Source organism: Pinus tabuliformis, chromosome 5_2 (assembly GCF_031772625.1).
Source record: "Pinus tabuliformis cultivar Carrire ecotype Pingquan chromosome 5_2, CPIR1, whole genome shotgun sequence".
In the NCBI taxonomy this organism is placed as follows: Eukaryota; Viridiplantae; Streptophyta; class Pinopsida; order Pinales; family Pinaceae; genus Pinus; species Pinus tabuliformis.
The window spans coordinates 44,309,459-44,335,615 of NC_142306.1; positions in this window are offsets into that span (position 1 = coordinate 44,309,459).

A 26,157-nucleotide genomic window follows, 5' to 3' on the forward strand; every position below is an offset into this window, starting at 1 on the left:
TATCGCATAGCATCGAAGCAAAAGGAACTTTATCGCATCGGAGAAAACCAATGGGCCTTAAAAGTATGCCTCCTATGTCATTGCGATATGCGATCTTACGATCGCTTTATCGCAATGATAAAAGATTGCTTATTTATATTATAAGACCAAAATTGGTTTGTCCAAAAGGTTTTTTATAATGTCTTCATTTTGTTTTCGAACCTTTTTGAATAATAAAATGTTGATACCAATCAAAACTAAAAGGGACCCATTTCATATGATAGTTTTTTGTGAATAACAATGATATGAAATGGGGGGTTGTTGTAGAGCACAACAGATCCCACCATACTGACTTGGGTATGAGCTAGCAGCACAAACCCTTTGTTCCCTGGATGCTAGGATCTGTGTAGTACAAAGTTACTAATACTACTGGTTCCCTTTTTGCTTCCAATATTAAAACTAGACTTGTATTTCTCGTGTGTGCTATGTACCCGTATTGCTAATAAGGAACCAAGGGAAGGTTGGGAGATACGCTACCTGCGTCTTAAGGGTATTTCTTTTGACTCCTAATGGATGCTTTTCCTTCATCAAATAACCTTCTCATGATGTCACCTATGTCCTCTTCTCTCTCTTCTCCATATCCACTCAGCATTTTCCCTTGCGATATCCCTCCCACAACTTGTAAGGAAGGGCCCTTTCCACCCTCCTGGCTTCTATACCTCCTACCTCTGATCTTGCTCTGTCCTACATCTTCCTTTTCTCCCCCTCCATCTTGGGGTTTTCCCAAAACTGCTCATACTTGGTGTGGTCCCATCTCTATTTTCTTTAGAGTCTGAACCACTCTTGCCTTCTAATTATCTGCTAGAAGCGCTCTCCTCTGTGCTCTACCATCTCTAGCTTTCTTCAACCCTTCCACATCCATCCCTTTAGCAACATCTCTATTCCCCAACCGAAAACATCCCACCCTTAGGTCCTTCCCTCGCTATTGGGGTTTTATGCTAGCATCTCTACGATGGGCGAGGGTAGTATTCCTTCTTCTACCATAAACATCTTAATCCACATTGGTACTTCCCTCATCAACCTTCCTCTTAATCCAGACCCAAATACCGCTTTTGCCTTTGAGAAGGATTGATAACTCTCAGCAAAAAAATCGACTATATATCCTTCCACCATGGTCTTTACCCAAAATTTGACTGCTCTGGTCAGATCATTGTGCAACTGTTGAAGCAGTACGAGATCTAAGGGAGTCCAGCTGTGGTGAACTATCATCGACCTCCTTGACCGATTCTACCCATTCAGTCTTCTTAACCAATTGTATAGGTCTTTTGATAACCTGCACCAGAATATCTCATATTGGTCATTGATACCATTGGCATATAAAATCCCTTCACTCACCTTGTCGATCGGTTGATTCCGGTGGATAGATTTCTCCACTACAAACTGATCTATCTTATGATTCCAACAATCCAAGATATCCTTTTTGAATATCCTCGACACCACGTTCCGAACCAGTTCTTGTAACTTCACATCCTAACAATGGAACCATTTGTTGGCACAAAAGAGTCATAAGGGGAAGAACCTGGGTTCAAGTGCGGAGAGCCAACAATGGTTTCTTATAGTTTAGGTCGATGCCAACATTTTCACCTTAGCCAAGGAGTAAGTAGTCTCACCCGAGGCGTGCCATGACCAGAAGTAAGAAGGGTTCATCATGGAGTCAAGGGAGCATCAATAGAAGCATCAACCGAATAAAAATATATAGCATTACACACATGGTAGAGACAAAAGCATAGCAACTAATACACAGACACTACTAAATGAGTGCATCTGGCAGGACATTACAAAATTTTAAATAGGTCATCACATCATGTACACTTATACTCATTATACTTTGCAACTAGTCTAGACTTTCCTTTATATTAATTCAATAGTAAAACAATACAATACATCTCGGGAGTTGCCGAAAGTAAATATAAGGAATACCCATTTACAGACTCACAGCTTGTTCTCAGTCTCAAAGGTCCTACTTAGCTAAACTCCTGCCTTCTAGTATCAGATTGCTGCAACCCGCTATCCTCTCCGCAATGCCAACCTCAACAACCTCACCAACCAACCCCCCTTCCTTACTGGACATCTCCTTTTATTTTCTCTCTACCACTTGGACTCCAAGTTCTTGCTCGATTATTCTTTCCCTCGACTGCTCCTCCTCCTTCCTGCCTGCTTGACTACCTTTGTCTTCCATTGCCACCTTGCCACAATCTGTCTACAACTGCATGTTCCTGCCTTGCTGTCCAACTGACTCCCCCACAAGCTAATCGTTGTTGCCACCTATTTCTTCCTTATTCTTTGGTCAGCCATAATTGATCAAAACCTTTACAAAATTAAAATGAAGGCCCCAATACCCTACAAGCAGGTGTGATTGCAGGACTTCGGGCTTGAGAGCAGCATGTGCTGAGTGTGATCAGTGAAAAAGATCAATAATGCACAAATGTTGATTGTGAAGACTTTAGCAATTGGCACATGGAATAAATTACAACAAAAGAATGAGCACACTGCGGTAATAGTCGTTGAAGCATCCAGAACCATTTTGGAGCTGCATATCCCAGAAGAAGCACCAATGGAAGCTAAGATTCAGAAGTTGGTTGTTGGTGTGCGCGATGCAAAGACCAAGCTAGCCAAGGTTAAGTTTGAGCTTAACCTTAAGATTACCGAGCTTGAGTTGAACGCCCAGCCTTCGACTCCACCAGAGGTCAAAGAATAGCGTGAGGCAGTTGTCAAGGATGCAATTGCTACAATAGATAATGCAGTGACGGATTGCATTATGCTCTTCGAGTAGTCACACGAGGTACTTACCAGTTTTTAGGAAGATCCCAACATGTAGAGGTTGGAAACAGAGGCGATGGAATTACAACAGCAGTATGACAAGGTCAGAGCGACGGTGCACACTGTCGCTATCACGTAGAGATTGAAAAAGTTGTAGGAAGCAAAGGATCTAAAGCAACAGACAGCCACATCACAACACAGAGAGGCGGTAATGAAGTCCATATTGGGGCCTTGGCTGGATGAAGCCTATGTGCTCACTACCACCATTGAGGGAAATTTTGCTACCCTACAGGCAACACAACAGAGAATCAAGGCAAATAGAGCAGGAGCAGCAATGGTGCAACTGGTAGAGTAGGTTAAGCAGGTGGTGATGTAGTGTACCACCGAAGTTGCAGTAGTTCAAGTCGAGTTGGGATGTCTTCGTCACAAGATCTCCGCACCAGCAGAGTGACTCGAGGGTGAGTTGCCATATTTTTTTTGGGGGCTTGTTGGGAATGGGTCCCCTAGTGTTATAGACATTTTTGTGCCTTACAACTATAAGCATGAAATTTCCATAATTCAAGGGATCCAAAGTCCCTAAAGATGTTGTTACAGCTCCTAAAGGAACAAGGTCAACCAATGACAGCTTCTCCCAGAAGTTCTCCACCAAAACCCACTCAGAAACAGTGAATTCAGGATCAATTCAGAGGCTCCACTAGCTGCCTGCGTTGAAATGCAGAAGTTACATTGGCTAGGTGCACTGCAACGCAGGTGGAAGCACTACCAGGGTGTGCTGAGTGAGAAATGACAAATGGCAAGCTCATTCAACGAGGTGGAAAGACCCTGGAAGCTTCCAGAATCTTCTCCAATGACACTTGCCTCAATGAATTCGACTAGTGATGAGTAAGAGGTTCTCAACCTCCAAGTGGAAGCAAGAACTGACAGAGAGAAGCCACAAGTCAAAACATAAGCTGACTCATCCTCTCTTCTTACATCTATATATGGATCTCTCACCCAGAGGTTCAGGAGGCAGGAATTTTGTACTTTGCAGAGAATTGCTGTTGGTTTGAGATTGAAATTAGTACATTGGGTGATTTATGCTTTGTTGGAGGAGAGGAAGGGATTCCTTTGTTGGGAGGTAGATGCTGGATCGGGCCTCACTTGGTTGTATCTCCTCTTGGACTTTATTACTCTATCAATAAACTATTTGAGTTTCTCCTACATGCTGTGTACAAATGATGTTTTGTTATGCTTACATGTTTAGCTTAATATGATCTTGAGCTTTTTATGAATGTATATCTGTATCTTCTTGTAGTTTCTCTCTCTTGTGATCTTGCAGGAATTCGGTGAAGCTGGGCCGGTGAGAGAGCTGGGAGCTGGGAGCTACTGAAGAGAGGAGCAATTGGATCAACAAACTAGCGAGAGACACAGGTTAGTTAGATCCTTTCTCCTCATTTACATTTCATAAAGAAGAATACTCAATTAGTTTACCTTGTTTGTTGCTAAGGCACTATCACCTCTTAGAGTGGGATAGGGGCATTCCGAATTGGATACTTTTCCCAACAACAAATTGGCGACTCCGCTGGGGAGAGTATCTTGTTAGTTTATTTTTGTTTCTATTGTTGTTCTTCTCATAAACTCAGGAGTGCCGAATCGAAATGCATTTGCCATTTTCAAATGCAAAGTAGAGATCTGCCACTCTAGTCCACTCACTGGGCCTGTTTTTATGATCTGAAAAAACTGATCCACAAGTACTCTAACAGCCCTTTGTGATAGATCTTAGTCCTCCTTTAAATCATCCTCCTAATTGTACCTAATTGATAGCTTTGATCCGGCCAAAAACTGTAGATTTAACTGCAAACCGTGACCCAGAACCTAGAAACAACTCTCGTTTCTGCTTCAGCACAGACTCTGTGAAGAGTTCTGCATTTCAACGCAGGTCCCATGAAGGATACCTGCGCTGAAGTTCAGTTTCTCTGTGCTGAGGGTGCGCTGATCAGCCCTTGCCTTGTGCAGCTATGGTTCCCTGCTTCTTTTTGCTTAGTTTTATCTTTGTTTTTTGCAGCCTGTTATCAGTCAGTGTACCTATCTGAAACCCCTTTTCTTTGCCTCAATTCCGCCTCAAGTTGTATAAAGAAACTGTATTTGTTCTTTGTGTATTTGTTACATCATTTACAGTTTCCCATTACAAAAGTAAGCTAGTCATACTGTCGCCCTTAGATCTAGACCTGTCGTAAGTGTCGTTTTGATCTTAGGAGTGAGTTTGTTTGCTGTTCACAGTTGATTAAGCTTTTACTTTTGTCGTTTGGTTTGAATTTATGCATTTCTAGTGTCGAAACAAGTAAATCATAAAGTGTCGTAATCGTCTTTTTGATTTTGAAAAAGGAACTTGTTTATGTTTTCACTTGAAATCGAATTCAAATTTGTACAACAGCTTTCTTTTTAGGCATCAATATTAAGAAAGCGAAAACAAATACATGCATTTGTGCATTTGCATATTGATAGTTTGCATGCTTTGATTTATGGAAAAGTGCATTACAGTATGCTCTATGCTCTTTGAGAAAAGTTTGTGTCTTCCTTTTCCCCTTGTAGCTAGGATTTTCATTGTTGAAAAGATATAAAAGCTTGCTTATAATCTTTAGACTGCATTTAGGAATTGTATCATACATCTCGTGGTGATCCAAAAAGGCAAACTTCTAAGAAAGATCAACCTAAAATAAATTGAATGAACTTAACAACGCTTTGTAACTTAACGCACAACATAGAGGTCTAGACTAGAGACGTGTTCCGGCGTCGTAAAACCTGGTGATTGTCGATCTCGCTGATGGTTGGGTGATTCCTCCTGAGGGACGATAGCGCCAGTACGGATTGTGCTCCCATGTACCGTCGAGTATATATTGGGAGACCCCTATAGGCATAAAACCTTTATCCTTAGGAAGCCGTGTCGGCCACCCTACTGATCGCAATGCACTGAACACAACATTCGGGAAGATTGACCGCCCGTACCTTAAAAAGTATTCTGCGGTTTTGCGAAAAGTTTGGCACACCCTCTACCTAGAACTCCAGAGTAGTTCCTTTTGGCCTTTTTCAGACTCTATAACGGAAAAAGTCCATCCGAGCATTTGTCACTTCGGGCTCGTTAAAACATCGAAGGAGACTAGAGTCATCTTTAGCTTTTTCTCGACTCTTTAAAATTGAAAAAGCAAGTTGTGTCTAAAGCGTCTAAAAAATTCATTTAATTCGGAAACACACTTTCCCCTTTTTGTATTTTGGTTGATCGAGTAATCCGCAATCGTGGAAGAAAGTCAATTGAAACCTCGTCATTCGTGGAGGCTTACGAGTCAACCGTCTTTGTCTCAGGGATCAAAAACAGTACGGACAAAGCGAACTCGTTTAACCGGTTCGAAATCTCCTATCAAAGTTAGAACAAGTTTTCCAACAACATCTGAGATTCCGGTTACTCCAAACATTTCTGGAAACCCTGCCTCTGCAGAAGAAGTTCAACAGCCACAGAGGGATAGTCATACTGATCCTAGTCTGAGATCAAACACTTGTGTTACTGAACCAGTTCCATCTGTAACCAGTTCAGAGAGTATTGTTCCTCAAACATCTTTCGCTGTTGATTCAACCCCTTCTTCGGCACCAGAAATATTTTACGGACCTGACGGTCTTCCCCTTCCACCTGGTTTGATTGCGATAGAGGAAATTATAGAAGATCCGCAAGCAAGTACTCCAACACATTTTGGAGTCGGGGTCACTCTATTTCCTTCGACATCAGAAGTTAGTCTACCACCAGTGGAAGTTCCTGTAGAATCGCTAGGTAATATTTTGGATAGACTCAAAATGTCTGAACAACCGTCAACATCTAGGACTGTGTCAAATGACACAGTGACAGCAGAACTCCCTGCCATCACTCCGATAATGTTTGCCGGCATACCATCTGTCCCGATTAGCTCACAACCGCTAGAAGGAGTCCACCCAGGGACTATTTCGACAGTGTGGTCCGTTCCTGTTTGTCCCTACGGAATAATATCCGGCAACTCTTATGTTGAGACTCGCCAAATTGATCCATTTGGAGGTCAATTTGGGCAATCCAGTCCCCAAGGGCAGACAATCCCCTTGAGTTCCGGATTGCCGCCGTATGGGGGGCAGTATGCCCTTTCATTACCCCCTCCAGGAGGATATCCATATGGGAGTTCACAACAGTATTCAGGTTATACTGGAGTTACATCAAGTGGTTGGGTACCTATACTACCCCAACAACCAAGGGTTGTGTATTCTATGCAACAATGTGTACCTATGTCGAACATCCCGACTACACCAGCTATTGTGACAGTGTCGCAAGTTCAAACGTTGCCTGTTGTATGTCAACCTCAGATTTCTCAGGTTGTAACGCAACAGCCCCTTGACCCTGTGACTCAACCAGAATCACCTACTGGTGGGGCGACACAGGTCCAAACGGGTACAATTACCCCACACCTTGGTCCAACGGTTAGTATAGTGCAACAGAACATGGCTTCGCAACCGTGGCTGGTTCAATATCAACAACCACAATTCCAACAAGTATACCAAGGTTCTGAACAACAGATATTTGCGAACAGTGGATAACCGTACATTCAAAATGGTCAAAATCAACCACTTTACGGTGGCCATGTCCACCAACCGTATCAGTCATACCAGCATCAATTACATTATGCTGGTATGCAAAGGCCAACTTCTCAGGCGATTCCATCGTATCCTGGGTATGCTTCACCTAACCCGAATCAACAGTTACCATTCGTGGCAACTTTAGAGTTACCCGATTTACACCGGTTAACAAACGATCTAATTGCTTACGCCCCTTGGTGGCCAACGATTCCTCACAAACTTCCTTCAGATATTCCTAAATTAAATGGAAATCCACATGAAGACCCATCGAATCACATGATGAAATTTCATCTATGGTGTTCATCAAACACCCTAAATGATGATTCGATAGGGCTTCGCCTTTTTTAGAGGACGTTAACGGGTCCAATGGAAAAATGGTATATTGAATTTCCTAGAGCTTCGTTCGACAATTTCAGCACCTTAGCCACGACTTTCTTAACCCATTTTCAATTACCGATAAGGTATGAAATGGGAACGGAAATCTTAACCAACTTCAAACAGACAATGGCCACTCACATATCTGATCATATACATGAGTGGCGACGTCATCGTAGGATGGTAAAACCGTACGTTCCCGATCAGCTATTAGCTGAATGGTTTATCAAGTCGTTACTTCCTGCCATAATGGAAGATGTGGCGAAGGGGGGAGTCGTAACAGAAGAGCAAGTTATCGCTCATGCGCAATATCTAGACTTGGTCTATACTCAGTCTGGCACGCTCTACGACAAAATACCTGACGCCCCTAGACCGGAATTCTCAATTCCTCCTCCTCCTAAATCAAACAATGACTCTCATGACGGTGATGGCGTGATTGGCATGACAAACATGAAATCAACAAAGGCCAACTCCAAGAAGGCCCGTAAGATTTCAGATCAAAATGCAAAAGACGAAATTCTTGCTTCGGAAGTAAATGCCGTATCAGCAGATAAAGGCAAAGAAACCAAACAACCAGGAAGCAAGAAGAAACAAAGCAAAGGGAAGAAGCAGAAATAGGGTGAGTCATCTCCTAAAAAAACTTCTTCAAACCCTCCTGGAAATAGGAAACCACCCCCCTCAGGGTGTCAGATATGTGATGAGGATCATTGGACAAAATAATGTCCATACAAAGCTGAGCTTAAAATATTCTTTAAGAGTTCGCAAACCTCAGCCGTGTTAACTGATCCGTTTCCAAATCCAGGAACAAATCTGGTTGAAAGTGGAAATGCTTCCCCATCGCAAGTGCTAATGTTGTCGATTTCGAAGCAACAAAATGATGCTTTGATTTCGACAAGGAACAAAGATTACGGGAATCTGCAGCTGTCGAACGGCAAGGAAAAAGATCAACCAAGAAGTTCGACAACAACTTCGACAGAAGTTGTACCACCCATCATTCCTGAATTAACAATAAAACCGCCAAAGGGAGTAGTACACAAGTCGACATTTAATCCTCGCACTAGAGCGGCGCAGCATTATAACATAGTGGAAGATTTGGCTCAATCGCCATCCGCTATGTCGACTCTTGAAGTACTACAAAATTGCCCATCCCAAAAGCAGGCTTTGTTATCAGCCATTGGTGGGGTTGATCCTAAGGATTCCAATCTTGTATCCTTTGACCACAAAGGATACGATCCTCAGTTACCAGCCCAACTAGCTTTCCTTATTCAAGTGAAAGCCCTCAACAAAACTGTTCATCGAACAATTATCGATGAAGGGGCATCTACATGTATTATGTCGATGAGTTGCTGGAAAACTTTAGGATCTCCAAACTTGTCGCGATCTTCGACGACATTAAAAGCATTTGATGGACGGACATATACCCCATATGGTATCCTAAACAATTTGAAAGTTGAACTAGGAGGGAAAACCATGGATTTATGCCATGGCAACTGTTGTGTCGACCTATTTTAGAAAGATTGCATTTCCCTTTCAAGGAGGAATTACAATCGTCGATCAACAAAACTTCCTCCCCAATGGTTCACAAGTTACTGGAAACATTCCCATGATCCATGGAAGGAATCATTCGCTCCAAAACATCGGAGTAGGTCTCCTAAAAGACCCTACCTTAATGGGTACTTTTGCCCTACTGCCTCCGAATAATCTGGCGGAAGTGGCCTCAGTGGAATATGAAACCTTCTATATCTAATGGATTCAGATTCTGAGGACGGTTCTTATCTCGTGTCAACCTCGTTAAAAAATGAAACAAAGAGTCATGAGGATAGTTCTTTTACTGCGTCAACCTCATTAAAAAATGAAACAATCCCCTTTCCAAATCTCAAAGGTAAACCTTCATTCCAACCACTGAGTTGAATGCAATGAAGCTTGGGGGGCATGCACCTCGATTTGCGTGGTTATGCTGGGGGCATGCAAACTTATCATGAGCAGTGTTACCGCAGGGTTCAAGCTCGTTAAAAAATAAACCCGCATCGAGCAGTTTTAGCACATAGTTCATGCTCGTTAAAAAATAAACATAAGACCGAGCAGTGTTTTTCCGCGTTTAAGCTCGTTAAAAAATGAACTACCCTCCGGTAAATAACCACCGTGAATGTAACATTATCAGCCATTAAAGCCTTGGTCGTGTTTGCACTGTCACCTCCACTTTTCCATTGGCCGATCGTTCACCTCCATATGATTGTTTACCCGTTTTGAGGAACGGCTGCGAAGAGTGATTTCACTAGCCATCCTTGTGACACTGCCGTGATTGGAAAATTCCAACCCTTACCTGGAATCAGCTGCTAACCCGTTTTATCACTCGTTCCTCAAAAGACGAGTCTTCTTTAAGCTCTTTTCATCTGACTCGTAAAATATGAAAAGATTTCTGAGTTTTGGCCTTCCAGCTCATTAAAGCGACCGAAAAGGCTATCCCTCCTCTAGATTTTAATCTTTTTGGACCTAAGGGATTATTGCACAAAAAGATCGAGCGCTTGTTTTGTTCGGCTCGTTAAAACTATCGAAAACTCATCCCTTCTGTATTTTTTTATACTTTTTCGGACTTGAGGGATTAGATGACAAAAAATGACTTCCGGAGTTGACTTTACGTACCTTTTCAGACTCTCTAAAAATGAAAAGGACCGAGTTATCTTTGTCGTTAGACGCGTTGAGAAAATGGAGCACACCAACCAAGGAATTCCCCTTGGTGGAAATCCTAGTCCCTTCTCCTCTTGGGGAGATGTTGGTGCGCCCCATATGGCCACATTGTCACTTCCAGGACTGACAATTGGCTTGCCGGTCTGGCTCTTGTCAACCGATGTCGTTCAGAACACCACTATTCCTGAACAGTCGAATCAACAGTTAGACCAGTCCAGAGTTGCCCACCAGCCTTCTACTTCCTCTAATTCTTCCTCTCCTCCTTCCTCTTCGCTTGACGGAACTGGTAAAACAAAAAACCAAGTTCCTAAGGAGAAGAAGGAAAAGAAGAAGAAAGAGAAGAAGAAGAAGGAGCCAAAAGCGACTGGGGGCAAACAAGTGTCGTCTAACAAAAATCCACACACAACATTGACTAGGCCTAAATCGCCATGTGTCATATGAAAGGGAGACCACTTCCACAGAGATTGTCCCTGCATCCCTCGGATATTAAGGGACTGGTCTCCCCGTTCGCACAATCCGGTAGCATCAACCTCTGATAGCCATGTTGAATGCATACCGTCAACTAGTGAAAGTGAAGTCCTTGGACAAAAAGGGAGAGCTAGATCCCCCTGTAGACTGTGCGAAGGCGACCATGCCATCCACCATTGTCCCTTCTTAGACGAAGCGAAAAGAGTTTTGGATGATCGTCCGGTTTCACCGTTACGACTTCCTCCTGGATATCTTGCCGAGTCCTTCGTTAGTTGAAAATCTAGCTGGCCCACTCAAGTGGTCAGCTGAAGCGCTGGTCATTGAAGATGAACCAGCTGAATCCATACCCGACGAAAGTCAAAAGGTCGAGATGGCAGTTGACCCGGTCTTGCCTTCAGAGGATTTATCTTCGAATGATACAGTCACTGAAGAGGATAAAGATGACACCATCCAAATTCTCTTCATCAGCACAGACTCCGACGAGCACAGGGGCACTCCCCCAATTCCTTTATCGCAGGAAGGAAGTTCGTCAGAGCGATACCCGGCCGTTTACTCGGTCCCACCACCAAGCAACCTAGTTGTCTCCTTTGACTTGAACCAACTAGGCAGACCCCGTTTGCCAGCAAGCGTACCATTCAGAATTATCGTCCAAATATACAGAATGGTCATGGCTGGCACCATCATTGATGAAGGGGCATCTGTGAGTATCCTTTCCTCCATTGCTTGGGAAGTTCTTGGTTCGCCAGCGCTTTTGCCTTAAATGAGAAATCTGACAGGCTTTGATAAAGGAACCAGTCGACCTTTAGGGATCCTCCCCAATGTGCCCATAACATTGAGAGGGAAGACCGTTCAAATGAACGTGATGGTCATCCAAGGACCCTTGGATTATAACCTACTCCTTGGACGAGACTATATATATTGCATGGGAGCCATCGTCTCCTCACTCTTTAGAGTAATGTGTTTTCCACACGAAGGAAGAGTGGTCAAGCTCGTGGACCAGCTTTCATTTCCTGGATCACGCATCGCAAATAGTCATATACCTTCCCTAAATGGTCTCTTCACGCAAGAAATGTCTCAACCCACGGTCCGTCCTCCCGATGAGCACGAGTGATTCGGAAGGATATGACTGGAACCCAGGGGGCATGTGTCCTGGTTTGCTTCGGCAGGAAAACTTTGGGTATAGGGTAGGTTTCCATGGGAGAATATGACTAGTCTATACCCCGCCCATGCTCGAAGAGGGTTATTCTAGAATAAGATTCTTTTGTCAAAGTTATGTCAATTGACAGACGGAGTCTCTCACCTTTGTCTATTTCGGTAGACATCGCCGAAGAAGTGTTTTGTTTGAAAGATTAATAGAACAATCTTTGGGTAACCTGAAAGAGGTAGGCCTCTCTCGGTAAAACAATTGTTTTGGCGGAAGTGGAGTAGAGGTAACCTTGAAATCGTACTTTATACCTGGGGGCATGCAAACCTTTTGGAGTGCAAGCAAGGGGCGGCTATTTATTTTTTAAATTTTTAGGTCCTTCCCTTTAAACCTGTAAGTCTAACCCTTTAAACTCGTAGGATTAGTCGTTTCCGAACTTGCATAAAGAAAGGATCCGGGGCATAGCTTTGGTAAGGCGCAAGCTCCATAAAAAATGGCATCTTACATGAGACATTCTTATCATATGACTGGATTATCGAGCAGTTTTAGCACATAGTTCATGCTCGTTAAAAAATAAACATAAGATCGAGCAGTTTTAGCACATAGTTCATGCTCGTTAAAAAATAAACATAAGACCGAGCAGTGTTTTTCCACGTTTAAGCTCGTTAAAAAATGAACTATCCTTCGGTAAATAACAACCGTGAATGTTACATTATCAGCCATTAAAGCCTTGGTCGTGTTTGCACCGTCACCTCCACTTTTCCATTTGGCCGATCATTCACCTCCATTTGATTGTTTACCCATTTTGAGGAACAAGTGCGAAGAGTGATTTCACTAGCCATCCTTGTGACACTGCCGTGATTGGAAAATTCCAACCCTTACCTAGAATCAGCTGCTAGCCCGTTTTATCACTCGTTCCTCAAAAGATGAGTCTTCTTTAAGCTCTTTTCATCTGACTCGTAAAATATGAAAAGATTGCCGAGTTTTGGCCTTCCAGCTCGTTAAAGCGACCGGAAGTGCTATCTCTCCTCTCGATTTTAATCTTTTTGGACCTGAGGGATTATTGCACAAAACGATCGAGCGCTTGTTTTGTTCGGCTCGTAAAAACTATCGAAAATTCATCCCTTCTGTATTGTTTTATACTTTTTCGGACTTAAGGGATTAGATGACGAAAAAGGACTTTCGGAGTTGACTTTACGTACCTTTTCAGACACTCTAAAAATGAAAAGGACCGAGTTATCTTTTTCGTTAGACTCGTTAAAAACATTAAATAGCAACAAACTTGTCTTTAGACGAGAACGAGTTTCACTATCACTAGGCTCGTTAAAACATAGCGATGGGTTTGCCCGAAGGGAAAATTAAAGAACAAGCATATGTTATCCTCCTCAAGCTTGACAAAAATAAAGAGGTACTGGTCAGCAATGACTGGGGAAAAATTGGGAAGAAACTCAAAGAACTTTATTGGTAGCAAGTCGCTCTTGAACATGACACTTCCACTCCGTGCCTGAGTCGGGTTGGGTTGTTTCATTCGCCGGTCACATCGCCATGGTCTCACCATACCATCCACCTTTGGGGTAAATGTTACCAATCCATCACACAAGTGTCACCGATATGTTCAAGAGAAGTCATCCAGAGCAGTCAACTGTGTCCCATCCACTACCATACGTTATCCTTCATCCTTTCATGACCGCCACCCTGAACCATATATCATCAGATCGTTTTCATCTCCATCAAAATCATTTGCTCCGTTCCGTGTCACTGATTCGGGATACATTAAGGCCCTCCTTTGATGGATCGCTTCTTGTCGACATTAGCTCATTATCCAAGAAGTTGATCTAGGAACAACCCCTTCAGTACTTTGAAGCTTGCATGCCTCAATGGCAAGTTTCTCACTTCTGGCGACAGGTATACATCAATGACCTTCGACCGAAAGATTTTGCGTGGTGTTCAACACCAAGTCCTTTATTCACACCACGTGAATTGTACTGCAGTACCTTGAGGGTCATTATCATTATCGGTGATTCCTCTCGCGCTTGTTAACAGTTTACCTCATTGACCGGTAATCAAGCGATGTCTTTCCATGTTCGACTTCAGAACATTTCTCACAAGGATCGACTTGTACTTAGAGTGAAGATCGAACGAGTTTGAAGACCCCGGATCTAGTTTCATCCACCCGGGCTGCGATATATATTCAGGGAAAATAAAGACATTGACATGTACAACATTGCAGCAGATAATCATCCTACCAAAAGGATGACGATTTCATAAAAAATCATCAGTCTACCATCAGACGATTGTCTGTTCTATGTACAGAAAAATGAATTTATAAAGCTGAGCATGGGAATGCCCGCCTCAGCTAGATCATGAAAGCAGTATGAAAAATAATGCATTGTATTGTATCTTATTACAGGTCTCCTCCCAGCATTGGAAGAACTTCGGATCCTCCTAGTAAATCATTTCACCCGATAAACGGCCTCATACTTTAGGGGGCAATTGTTATAGACATTTTTGTGCCTTACAGCTATAAGCATGAAATATCCATAATTCAAGGGATCCAAAGTCCCTAAAGATGTTGTTACAGCTCCTAAAGGAACAAGGTCAACCAATGACAGCTTCTCCCAGAAGTTCTCCGCCAAAAACCACTCAGAAATAGTCAATTCAGGATCAATTCAGAGGCTCCACTAGCTGCCTGCGTTGAAATGAAAAAGTTACACTGGCTAGGTGCACTGCAACGCAGGTGGAAGCACTACCAGGGTGCGCTGAGCGGGAAATGACAAATGGCAAGCTCATTCAACGAGGTGGAAAGACCCTGGAAGCTTCCAGAATCTTCTCCAATGACACTTGCCTCAATGAATTCGACTAGTGATGAGTAAGAGGTTCTCAACCTCCAAGTGGAATCAAGAACTGACAAAGAGAAGCCACAAGTCAAAACATAAGCTGACTCATCCTCTCTTCTTACATCTATATATGGATCTCTCACCCAGAGGTTCAAGATGTTGGAATTTTGTACTTTGCAGAGAATTGTTGTTGGTTTGAGATTGAGATTAGTACATTGGGTGATTTATGCTTTGTTGGAGGAGAGGAAGGGATTCCTTTGCTGGGAGGTAGATGCTGGATCGGGCCTCACTTGGTTGTATCTCCTCTTGGACTTTATTACTCTATCAATAAACTATTTGAGTTTCTCCTACATGCTGTATATCAATGATGTTTTGTTATGCTTACATGTTTAGCTTAATCTGATCTTGATCTTTTTATGAATGTATATCTGTATCTTCTTGTAGTTTCTCTCTCTTGTGATCTTGCAGGAATTCGGTGAAGCTGGGCCGGTGAGAGAGCTGGGAGCTGGGAGCTACTGAAGAGAGGAGCAATTGGATCAACAAAACTAGCGAAAGACACAGGTTAGTTATATCCTTTCTCCTCATTTACATTTCATAAATAAGAATACTCAGGTAGTTTACTTCGTTTGTTGCTAAGGCACTATCACCTCTTAGAGTGGGATAGGGGCATTCCGAGTTGGATACTTTTCCCAACAACAAATTGCTAAAACTACATGAACTATGTGCTAAAACTGCTCGATCTTATGTTTATTTTTTAACGAGCATGAACTATGTGCTAAAACTGTTGGCATTATGATACAAGTGTTGTCCTTGATGGCAACTCACTCAGAGACAGGTGCAGGTGATGGCAACTTAATCAGAGGATAGATCTTAGTACAGCAGGACAAGAAAGCGATATATGCAGGCTCAGTAAGGAAAATCATCGTGTACACGCAGGTTCGCTTCAGTAAAAGCGCGTACATGTGAAAACGTACCTTTGGTCTGTGGCGGTTAGTCCTTGGAAGTTGTGCCTATGGTTTTGGACCATGGTGTCTCGACAGGCGTGTCGATCCCTAGTTTTGAAGTTGATGGTGTTGTGTTACTATGGTTTTCGACCATGGTGTCTCGACAGGCGTGTCGATCCCTAGTTTTGAAGTTGATGGTGTTGTGTTACTATGGTTTTGGACCGTGGTATTGTGAAGGGCCTAAGGCTATATAAGGAGAAGATCATTAGGCAAAGGAAGGTAAGCAAGGAGTGAGAGTGTGTGAGTGACGAATATCTGATGAGGTGAGAGATCCAAATGCTGGTTATGGGTTGGTGATCTGAACCAAGGTTTCACTCATGTGGAGGATGATGATGAACGATGGAACGGGATCTCAAGGCTTGGAAAGATTATCTTCATATGGTTTGAATGAGAATAGACTAGATCTATTGACGCATGTTTATTGTTATGATCTGGGTATGTTTTGATGTCTGATATAGCTGCGGAGTTTTAAGTTTGAATTTACAGATCTGTACGCGGGTTGTCTTTGGTAAAAGAGCATATACACGCAGGTTGGGTTCGTCGAAGTAGCATATACAATGTGAAGTATGAAGATGGAGTTGGATCTGGTTGTTGTTATGTTGTCTGTGTTCTTGACAGGGTTTCAGTGATTCAGTATTGGGTGTTTCAGTGATTGATGATGCAGGTTGTACTACAATGGTGATTGTCTTATGGATCCAGTATGAAAATGTATGAAACGTGGTCCCAGGAATATCGTAGGATGGCACCTACGTACTGGTAAACATATCAGCCAGTACAAGAGCCAAGGGGTTGTAGCTCCCTTCCAGTAGCAGCTGGAAAATGAGTAAAGGTTGGAGCATTCTGTAGGTAGGCACCTACGTACTAGTAAATGGATCGGCTAGTATAAGAGCTATGAGGGTTGTAGCCCTCTGCAGGTTGTAGCCTGCGTGCTGGTAAAGGACTGCACCAGCACATTGTAAAAGAAGTTTCTTATTAAAGAAGAAAGAGATGAATTGCAGCAGGTGGTTTTCACCCACATTGGGTTTCCACCTTATATCATGGTGTTCATGTGTGTGGCTTTTATGTGATGATCTGTTCTGTTATACTGCACCTGTTTACTGTTAATGTGGTTAATAATGTTCTGATGCATTTACTAAAGATAATCTAACTAAATCATAAGATCTCTGGATATACGGTAGTTGCTTTAGACACAGTAGCGTGTACACGCGGGTTCACTTAACTGAAGTAGCGTATATGTTTCTAAGTATGAAATTGGAAAGGTTTTACTGATATGATAATACTGATTCACCCCCCCCCCTCTCAGTATTATTTCCAACAAAAACTGCTCGATAATCCAGTCATATGATAAGAATGTCTCATGTAAGATGCCATTTGTTATGGAGCTTGCGCCTTACCAAAGCTATGCCCCGGATCCTTTCTTTATGCAAGTTCGGAAACGACTAATCCTACGAGTTTAAAGGGTTAGACCTACAGGTTTAAAGGGAAGGACCTAAAAATTTAAAAAATAAATAGCCGCCCCTTGCTTGCACTCCAAAAGGTTTGCATGCCCCCAGGTATAAAGTACGATTTCAAGGTTACCTCTACTTCACTTCCGCCAAAACAATTGTTTTACCGAGAGAGGCCTACCTCTTTCAGGTTACCCAAAGATTGTTCTGTTAATCTTTCAAACAAAACACTTCTTCGGCGATGTCTACCGAAATAGACAAAGGTGAGAGACTCCATCTGTCAACTCACATAACTTTGAAAAAAGAATCTTATTCTAGAATAACCCTCTTCCAGCATGGGCGGGGTACAGACTAGTCATATTCTCCTGCGGAAACCTACCCTATACCCAAAGTTTTCCTGCCGAAGCAGACCAGGACGCATGCCCCCTGGGTTCCAGTCATATCCTTCCGAATCACTTGCGCTCATCGGGAGGACGGACCGTGGGTTGAGACATTTCTTGCGTGAAGAGACCATTTAGGGAAGGTATATGACTATTTGCGATGCGTGATCCGGGAAATGAAAGCTGGTCCACGAGCTTGACCACTCTTCCTTCGTGCGGAAAACACATTACTCTAAAGAGTGAGGAAACGATGGCTCCCATGCAATATATATAGTCTCGTCCAAGGAGTAGGTTATAATCCAAGGGTCCTTGGACGACCATCACGTTCATTTGAACGGTCTTCCCTCTCAATGTTATGGGCACATTGGGGAGGATCCCTAAAGGTCGACTGGTTCCTTTATCAAAGCCTGTCAGATTTCTCATTTCAGGCAAAAGCGCTGGCGAACCAAGCGCTTTCCAAGCAGTGGAGGAAAGGATACTCACAGATGCCCCTTCATCAATGATGGTGCCAGCCATGACCATTCTGTATATTTGGACGATAATTCTGAATGGTATGCTTGCTGGCAAACGGGGTCTGCCTAGTTGGTTCCAGTCGAAGGAGACAACTAGGTTGCTTGGTGGTGGGACCGAGTAAACGGCTAGGTATCGCTCTGACGAACTTCCTTCCTGCGATAAAGGAATGGGGGGAGTGCCCCCGTGCTCGTCGGAGTCTGTGCTGATGAAGAGAATTTGGATGGTGTCATCTTTATCCTCTTCAGTGACTGTATCATTCTAAGATAAATCCTCTGAAGGCAAGACCGGGTCAATTGTCGTCTCGACCTTTTGATTTTCATCGGGTATGGATTCAGCTGGTTCATCTTCAATGACCGGCGCTTCAACTGACCACTTGAGCGTGCCAGCTAGATTTTCAACTAACGAAGGACTCAGCAAGAGTTTTTTATATCCAGGAGGAAGTCGTAAACAAGGATCCCACTCTAGTAAATAACCACCGTGAATGTAACATTATCAGCCATTAAAGCCTTGGTCGTGTTTGCACCGTCACCTCCACTTTTCCATTGGCCGATCATTCACCTCCATATGATTGTTTACCCGTTTTGAGGAACAGCTGCGAAGAGTGATTTCACTAGCCATCCTTGTGACACTGCCGTGATTGGAAAATTCCAACCCTTACCTGGAATCAGCTGCTAACCCGTTTTATCACTCGTTCCTCAAAAGACGAGTCTTCTTTAAGCTCTTTTCATCTGACTCGTAAAATATGAAAAGATTGCCGAGTTTTGGCCTTCCAGCTCGTTAAAGCGACCGGAAGGGCTATCCCTCCTCTAGATTTTAATCTTTTTGGACCTGAGGGATTATTGCACAAAAAGATCAAGCGCTTGTTTTGTTCGGCTCGTTAAAACTATCGAAAACTCATCCCTTCTGTATTATTTTATACTTTTTCGGACTTGAGGGATTAGATGACGAAAAAGGACATCCGGAGTTGACTTTACGTACCTTTTCAGACTCTCTAAAAATGAAAAGGACCGAGTTATCTTTGTCGTTAGACTCGTTAAAAACATTAAATAGCGACAAACTTGTCTTTAGACGAGAACGAGTTTCACTATCGCTAGGCTCGTTAAAACATAGCGATGGGTTTGCCCGAAGGGAAAATTATAGAACAAGCATATGTTATTCTCCTCAAGCTTGACAAAAATAAAGAGGTACTGGTCAGCAATGACTGGGGAAAAATTGGGAAGAAACTCAAAGAACTTTATTGGTAGCAAGTCGCTCTTGAACATGACACTTCCACTCCGTGCCTGAGTCAGGTTGGGTTGTTTCATTCACTGGTCACATCGCCATGGTCTCGCCATACCATCCACCTTTGGGGTAAATGCTACCAATCCATCACACAAGTGTCGCCGATATGCTTAAGAGAAGTCATCCAGAGAAGTCAACCATGTCCCATCCACTACCATACATTATCTTTCATTCTTTCATGACTGCCACCCTGAACCATATATCATCAGATCGTTTTCACCTCCATCAAAATCATTTGCTCCGTTTCGTGTCACTGATGTGGGATACATTAAGGCCCTCCTTTGATGGATCGCTTCTTGTCGACCTCAGCTCATTATCCAAGAAGTTGATCTAGGGACACCCCCTTCAGTACTTTGAAGCTTGCATGCCTCAATGGCAAGTTTCTCACTTCTGGCGACAGGTATACATCAATGACCTTCGACCGAAAGATTTTGCGTGGTGTTCGATGCCAAGTCCTTTATTCACACCACGTGAATTGTACTGCAGTACCTTGAGGGTCATTATCATTATCGGTGATTCCTCTCGCGCTTGTTAACGGTTTACCTCATTGACCGGTAATCAAGCGATGTCTTTCCATGTTCGACTTCAGAACATTTCTCACATGGATCGACTTGTACTTAGAGTGAAGATTGAACGAGTTTGAAGACCCCGGATCTAGTTTCATCCATCCGGGCTGTGATATATATTCAGGAAAAATAAAGACATTGACATGTACAGACTTACAACAGATAATCATCCTACCAAAAGGATGATGATTTCATCAAAATCATCAGTCTACCATCAGACGATTGTCTGTTCTATGTACAGACAAATGAATTTATAAAGCTGAGCATGGGAATGCCCGCCTCAGCTAGATCATGAAAACAATATGAAAAATAATGTATTGTATTGTATCTTATTACAGGTCTCCTCCCAACATTGAATGAACTTCGGATCCTCCTAAAAAAGCATTTCACCCGATAAACGGCCTCATACTTTAGGGGGCAACTGTTATAGACATTTTTGTGCCTTACAGCTATAAGCATGAAATTTCCATAATTCAAGGGATCCAAAGTCCTTAAAGATGTTGTTACAGCTCCTAAAGGAACAAGTTCAACCAATGACAGCTTCTCCCAGAAGTTCTCCACCAAAAACCACTCAGAAACAGTCAATTCAGGATCAATTCAGAGGCTCCACTAGCTGCCTGCATTGAAATGCAGAAGTTACACTGGCTAGGTGCACTGCAATGCAGGTGGAAGCACTACCAGGGTACGCTGAGCGGGAAATGACAAATGGCAAGCTCATTCAACGAGGTGGAAAGACCCTGGAAGCTTCCAGAATCTTCTCCAATGACACTTGCCTCAATGAATTCGACTAGTGATGAGTAAGAGGTTCTCAACCTCCAAGTGGAAGCAAGAACTGACAGAGAGAAGCCACAAGTCAAAACATAAGCTGACTCATCCTCTCTGCTTACATCTATATATGGATCTCTCACCCAGAGGTTCAGGAGGCTGGAATTTTGTACTTTGCAGAGAATTGCTGTTGGTTTGAGATTGAGATTAGTACATTGGGTGATTTATGCTTTGTTGGAGGAGAGGAAGGGATTCCTTTGTTGGGAGGTAGATGCTGGATCGGGCCTCACTTGGTTGTATCTCCTCTTGGACTTTATTACTCTATCAATAAACTATTTGAGTTTCTCCTACATGCTGTGTACCATTGATGTTTTGTTATGCTTACATGTTTAGCTTAATCTGATCTTGAGATTTTTATGAATGTATATCTGTATCTTCTTGTAGTTTCTCTCTCTTGTGATCTTGCAGGAATTCGGTGAAGCTGGGCCGGTGAGAGAGCTGGGAGCTGGGAGCTACTGAAGAGAGGAGCAATTGGATCAACAAACTAGCGAGAGACATAGGTTAGTTAGATCCTTTCTCCTCATTTACATTTCATAAAGAAGAATACTCAATTAGTTTACCTTGTTTGTTGCTAAGTCACTATCACCTCTTAGAGTGGGATAGGGGCATTCCGAATTGGATACTTTTCCCAACAACGCCTAGACGCAATTTTTGGGTTAAAAGCCCAAGTTTTGGGGCAGAAAGCCCAATTTTTTGAGTAAAAATGTAAATTCTCCACATTTTGTGGTCACAGAGTGCGAATATGCAAAGTTTCATAAAGGTTTTCCACCCTGCTTTTATGTAAGTCATGTCGGCTTTAGGAGATCCACCCATGGTCCGTGGACCATGGGATTGTATAAAAAGGGAAGTCTTAGAAGAGTCTAAGGTAGTTTTAGTTCAATTCAGATTAGATTTTGGTAATTGATGTAATGGGTCAGTAAGAGCTAAGAGAAAGTGTCTTAGCATAGGAAGGAGGCTCTGCAGCTATGTGCACAAAGGCATAGGGTAGAAGTCCGCAGCTGAGTGCGTGGACCTTTGCAGCTGAGTGTGCAGGGTAGTTAGAATTTGTAAGAAGATCTAGAGCATTAATAAAGAAGATTATTATGGAATTATCTATGTTTTGATCTATTTAATTCTATTATGAATGCATGCGATTATGTTATGTTGAATATTAGGTTTATGATTTAATGTTGTATTGATGTGTGAGTCTATATGTTTTACTTTTTCATATGAGCATAAGTAGTAATATCTGTTTATGTAAAGAATATCTTAATGCATGTTGAAGTTATTAGATACTTAAATCAATCGGGGTAAATACAGAGGTAAGAGCATTTACAGAAGCGTGTAAGTAGATAAATCACCTATTTAGGGTCCGCGAAGAACGATTGCAAACCTTCGCGAAGGTCTAGAAGTTGGATAAAAGAAGTATATCAATAAGCCAAGCCCTAAAAGGCTTATCGATCTGCACAAAGGAAGTTTTAGGGCATAAAATGACATCAATACTGTCTCTAGGTGTGGAAAATTGGTTCCTGTATCCCCCCATACTGCTTCGGGTGAGACTTCAGTCCGTGTTCCACAGATTGATGCCAAAAGGGCCAGTAGTGTAGGGATTTTCTTGGCTAATTAACATTCAACCTGGGTTAGGGTCCACTAAGCCAACACTATATTAACAAAAGAATGAGGTAGAGACAACTCCCAGTTTTTGTCTGAGATATTCAAATGCTTCTGTGGGAAGAAGTTTAGTAAATATATCAACGACTTGTTCTTTGGAGGGAACATACTCCAATTTAACCTTTTTCTCAAGCAGTTGTTCTCGTAGAAAGCGATACTTAATTGGAATATGCTTGGTGTTGGAGTTCATAACAAGATTTCTCAAAATACTAATAGCACTTGTATTATCAAATAGGATGGATATGGTTGGAGAGAATTTGATTTGTATATCTTGTAATGTTTTCATCATCTAGAGAAGATATGTGCAACAAGATGCAACAACCACATATTCTGCTTCTACGGTAGATAATGTAATGGAACTTTGTTTCTTGTTGAACCAAGATACCAATCAGGGACCCATGTAAAATTCACATCAACTAGTGCTTTTCTGGTCATCAACATTTCATGTCCAATTTGCATTTGTGTATGCATGAAGGATAAGCTCTGCATCTTTAGGATACTTTGGTTCCTTAGAGGTATTTGTATATTCTCTTTACTTCCTAAAGATGTGCTTCCTTTGGATTGGCTTGGAAATGACCAACAATCCCAACTGCATGCATGATATATGATCTGGTACATGTTAGGTAAATTAGACTTCCAATCATAGACATGTACTCTGCTTGGTTTACTGCGGGAGAATCATCATTAGAACTGAGGCTACATCCTGTCATCATGGGAATACATACAGGTTTGCAATCTTTCATCCCATACTTCTTCAGACTCAGCTTGATATATTTTGTTTGTGAGAGAAAGATGTCATATTTTGCTTGTTTTACTTGTAGACCAAGAAAATAGTTTACTTCCCCAAGTAAAGACATTTCAAATTCTTGCTACAAAACAGAAGCAAAGTTTTGACTCATAGATTCTTCATTACTGCCAAAGATTATATCATCAACATAAACAACAATAATTAACAGTTTATCATCCTCAATCTGTGTGTACAAGTTGTTGTCTGTGGACCCTTTTGTGAAACCTTGTTGTTTAAGATATTTGTTAAGACGATAATACCATGCTCGTGGAGCTTGTTTTAGCCCATATAAATATTTTTGAGTTTGCATACAAGGTTTTCATCATTCGCAAAAATGAATCCTTCTGGTTGTTCAATATATACTTCTTCTTCTAGATCTCCATTAAGGAAAGTATATTTTACATCCATTTGATAAACTTTGAAATGTTGAAAACTTGATAGTTTAAGAAACATTCTTATGACTTTAAGTCTGGCTACTGGTGCAAATGTTTCTTCAAAGCCTATACCTTCTTGTTGAGCATAACCTTTACAAACAAGTCTAGCTTTGTTCCTAATGACCTCTCCATTTTCATTCAACTTATTTTTTAATATCCATTTTTTCCCAATAACATTTTTATCATGAGGCCTTGGAACCAATTCCTAACTATCATTCTTTTCATTTTGATCAAGTTCTTCATCCATGGCCTTAACCCAACATTCATCTTTACTAGATTTATTTACATTTTGTGGTTCAATGGTGGATAATAAAGCTAGATAACTAGGAGATCCTACAAGGGTTCTTCTTGTTTGTACCCTAGATTCATTTTCTCCTAAAATTTGAGTTTTTGGATGATTCTTTTCAACATACTTGGATGGAGCCTTTTCTTTGTCTGATGTGTCTTCTTCTACTTCTTCATTAGTTTCTTCTTCTATATCATTTGATGTGGGAAATCATTCATCGTCGTCATACTCTTTTGTTGATGTTACCTTTTTTGGATCTGTACATGCTTCATCAATCACAATATCAATGCGTTCAACAATTTTCCAAAGTCTCTTATTGTAACATTTGTATCCTTTACTTCTATATGAGTAACCAAGAAATATTCATTCATCGTCTCTAGCTTCAAAATTACCAAGTTTTTCATCATTATTTCTTATGATACATTTTCTTCCAAAAAATCTAAAATTATTTACAATGGGATGCTTACCATATCAAAGTTCATACAGAATTTTATCACTATTCACACAAACATGAGGCATGTTGAGAATATTTACTATGATATGTGTAGATTCACCCCAGAAGGTGTCAGGAGTTCCATACTCATCAATCATAGCTTGAGCCATTTGTTGAACAGTTCTATTCATTATTTCTGCCACTCCATTTTGTTGAGGAGTTTTAGCTACAAAAAATTGTCTTTTTATTCCATCTTGTTCACATATTTCAAAGAATTCATCTGATATGTATTCTCCTCCTTGGTCAGATTTGAGACATTTGATTTTTAGATCTAATTAATTTTCAACTATTACTTTGAAGATTTTAAATTTATCAAGTGCTTCATCTTTGTGTTTCAATAAACCGATCCAGCACATTCTAGAAAAGTCATTAATGAATAAGATATAGTATTGTTCTCCACGAGGTGACGTTTTCCTTATTGGTCCACACAAATCAATATGTATAATTTCAAGAGGCTTACTTACTGATCCTTCTTTGGCATTGAATTGAACATTGTTTTGCTTACTGAATTGACATGACTTACATATGGTACTTTCTGGTAGGGTGATGTTGGGTACATCATGAATAGCTTTGATTGTGCTTGATTTGCTTATTTGAAAGAAGTTTATATGTCCCAACCTTTTGTGCCATAACCAATTTTCCTATGCCTTGCCTAGGTAACATTTCTCTTGGCCACTTTTCAATATATACAGATTGCTTGGGGTTCTTGTTCCTTTTGTTATGGTCTTTCATGTGTCAAGTTCACGAACCACACATACTTTTGATCAGTATACCACCTCATTTCCTTGGTCACACATTTGGTTAACGCTCAACAAGTTATGATTTAATCCATCAACATACATAACATTACCAACTTTAACCTTTTCTTTTAGAAAAACATAAACTTTACTCTTAATGACAGCAGGTGAGTCATTTCCAAGAGTGGCGTTCTTTTCTTTCTCTAAAGCATTGTATGAAATAAGTTTATCTTTATCACCCATCATGTGTTTTGAGAATCTGCTATCAATGTACCATTGATTTTCTTATCCTTCTGCAAACAATATTATGCCACAACTTTCATACTATAACTCCTTCCTTTTCCATACCTTCGAATTTGTTGATATTTTCTCTTTTTGAGATATTGGCTATAATTTTCTCCTGCATTCAGATTCTTCATGTCCAAAGTTATTGCAAAATGAGAATTCAATTTCACCTTTAAGAGGTGAGAAGTTATTATAAATGTTCTTCTTGACTCCCGTCTCATTCCTTTGTTTTCTTGCTTCTCTATTCATGATGGTTTTGTATGCAACACATTGAGCAGCCTTATGACCTAAATTATGACATGAGAAACATTGTCCATTAAAGAAGAAATTTTTGTGATCATAGAATCTTCTGGTGTTGTTTACCTCTTGACTAGTGCTTCTGTTGTTTTTCATTCTTGGATTATAGTGAACATGATTTACCTATGGATTGCCTTTATTCATTTGCTGAGGACTGAAGCTTTGCTGACTAGTTTCTGTTGCAATTAGATAGATTTTGATGGTGTCTGAAGACTTTTTTGTTTGAGATGTTTCTTC